Raw genomic sequence first — 3,167 nt, 5'->3', positions numbered from 1 at the left:
CCAGCCCTCTGGTTAGCAGGCAAGTGTCTTATCCACTATTCTACCAGAGCTTCCATAATATTGAATTGTAAATGTGCATTGCAAAGTTCTAGTTATTAATTATGAGCATTGTTTTTCTTTAGCTTACTCTATTAAATAGCTACAATTCCAATTTCATCAAAGCAGTCAATGAATTGACTAATAAAGTGTAGGCCTATCAGCTTATTTAAATTCACTTTTATTATTGCCAATTCACTAAGTGACACATGTTCTTCAGGTGAGAACCTTACTGTCTTATAGACCAAATCTTGCCTGCTCCCTCTTTTTATAAATAAAGTATTATTGGAAGACAGCCATGCTCATTCATTTAGATATTTTAATGGCTGCTTCTATGCTTCAGTTGCAGTATGCAGTGGTTTTGACAGAAACTATAAGGCCTGGAAAGCCTGAAATACTTGCTATCTAATATTTACAGGGGGAATTTGCCAATCCTTGCTATATCTTACTAAGCCTTTAATTGTTATTCTTGTTAATTTGCCCTTGATTCATGGTGACTCCATGCATAATGGAAAAAAAATGCTGCTGAGTCCTGTGCTATTCCCATGATCAGTTGCACACTGGACCATCGTGATCCATAGGGTTTTCATTTATTGATTTTCACAAGGAGACAGTTACATCTTTCTTCCTAGTCTATCTTAGTCTGGAAGCTCTGCTGAAATCTGTTTAGCATCATAAGAACACGCAGGCCTCTATAGAGAGATAGATGGTGGCTCTGCTTTGGCCAGGCGTCAAACCTGGCTCTCCTGTGTGTAAGGCGAGACTTTAATTTAAAGGCTGAAGATGTATAACAGCCTAGCTAAAGCTTTTTATTTACCTCTCAAGGCTGAAATCCATTCTTAGTGAGGCTAGGCTAGGCTAAGCTACAGTAACAAACTTCCAAAGTTCCATGTTGTAACACATTAAAAGTTCAATTCTTATTCATTTAATGTCCACCATGGGTTTGGGAGACTCTTCTCAGTGCAGTAACTTGCAATCTAGGCTGCTTTAATCTCGAGGCTCTACCATCTCATACCCCTCCATCAGCCCTGCAGAGTTAAAGAGACGGAGAGTTTCTCCAGGCCTTTTCATGTCTGGAAGTGATACACTTCAATTCCTCTCACAATTCATTAGCTGGAAAGTTACATGACTCCATCTAACTGCAAGGAGGAGCTGCTGGGTGGTGCAAATGGTTAAGCACTCAGCTGCTAACCAAAAAGTTGGTGGTTCAAATCTACTCAGAGGTGTCTTGAAAGAAGGCTTGTGATCTGCTTCCCAAAACTTAATCATTGAAAATTTATGGAACACTGACCTGCTCTGACATATGTGGGGTTGTCATGAGTTGAAGTTGACTCAATGGCAACTCATTAACTAGTTATTGCAAGGAGATTGGGGAAATAGTAAGAGAATATATAGAATATTTATGAGGATTACTTTCTCTTCCATACTATTATTTTGGTAGTGTTTATTCCATAAGACTAGCATTTAAGTGACTTCTGGACCCAAGAATATGTACTCCCATCATCCATACTATTAAAAAATCTGAGCTGAATATTACTTATAATAATGTGATCTCTTATTAATGTCTATTTGCCATTCATGAATTTATAATCCTTAGAAGTGGTGGGACGGAGATTTTGTGATTACTTTTTATTTTGTTGTTGCCAAATAAATGCCTTGTGTGATTTAGAGTACATTTAGACTAATAAGAAATTAAGAAGGAAAAAGTAAGATAGAAAAACTTGAATACAAACACTCTAGCAAGAGGCTATAAGAATGTTTAAGCACTATTACTAATCCCTGTCTTATACATGTGAAAGGTGCTGGCTCCAAAAGACCTACATGTTAGTCATATATGCTCAAAGATATATTGTGTGTGTAGGTTTTCATATATGCTGAGCACAAGCAAGTACATTAAAGATTAAAAAAAAAAAAAAATCAAATCCAAGCCATTACTTTCTTACTGGATGGGAATCAGAGCAAAGTGAGGGCTCAGTAGAGTGTTGATCCATCTTTTCAAAGATGGATCCTTCAAAGTAGAAGGAATTGTTGCGAAAAGAGATCAATGGGTGCATGAAAGGGAAAGAGCCTTGGATGAGGACGAGACATTATGTACAGATGCTGCTACTCCAAGCTTGTTTCTCCTGTGGTATGGTGCCCATTAAGATTTTGTCAGAAAATGGCAATTCTTTATCCCATGAACTAATTTTCAAGTCCATCATACTCTATCACATCCAACCTATTGATGACTGCTCCCTTCCTCCCCATGAATGCCAACGAGGCAGAACTGGGATGGAAATTTTGGTTTCTCACGTGATATTTCTTTCACTTACACTAATATTGTTTTGCTAGGTATCCCTGTGATCTTTCCTTCACTTAAAATGTTTGTTTTTGTATGTCCACAGAACACTGATTATTTTCTTGCAATCACCTTGGTAACATTTTAGCCTTGATGTTTATCTGAAATGAGCTTGTTATTGATTGTTTCTAGACATGTTGATTTAAGCTACACCAATTCCTCACTTATCAATATTGTTAAGTTCAAAGACCATGTCATAACATGAAAATTTGCATTATGTGAAAAAGGAGGATGACTACAACAGATCACAAAATAGAGGATGACTGCACAATTACATAACTGCCAAATCATATCATTACACAATTGCCAAAGCACTGATCCAGCCAAGCTGACATATGACTTTAACCATCACAGCCAGTGTTACTCTTGCCTTACAACTTGGAGTTCATTATTGCCAGAGGTGCACCATTAATACACAAAATAGAAAGAAGTAGGTGTACTAAAAAAAAAAAAAATTAATGAATGTCAGGGAATTTGTTTTGTTTTGAGGATAATCCAAAGCAATTAACTTCAAAGTGTAATTATAACTATGACCAAGTGGGATTTATTCCAGGAATGCAGGCATGATTCAACAGTAGAAAATCAATCAATGTAATTCACCACATCAATACAACAACATCAGAACTACATGATTACCTGTATAAATGCTGAAAATGCATTTGATAAAGTTCAACACCCTTTCTTGATGGGTGTTTTAGAAAATTAGAATAGAAGGAACTTCCTCAATATGATTCAGGACATATATGAAAAGCTAACAGTCAACTTTACACTCAATGAAAAAAGATTAAGAGCT

Source organism: Orycteropus afer, unplaced genomic scaffold (genome assembly GCF_000298275.1).
Source record: "Orycteropus afer afer isolate SDZICR_OR568_19922 unplaced genomic scaffold, OryAfe1.0 scaffold00012, whole genome shotgun sequence".
NCBI lineage: Eukaryota > Metazoa > Chordata > Mammalia > Tubulidentata > Orycteropodidae > Orycteropus > Orycteropus afer.
This window is presented reverse-complemented; position numbering follows the sequence as displayed.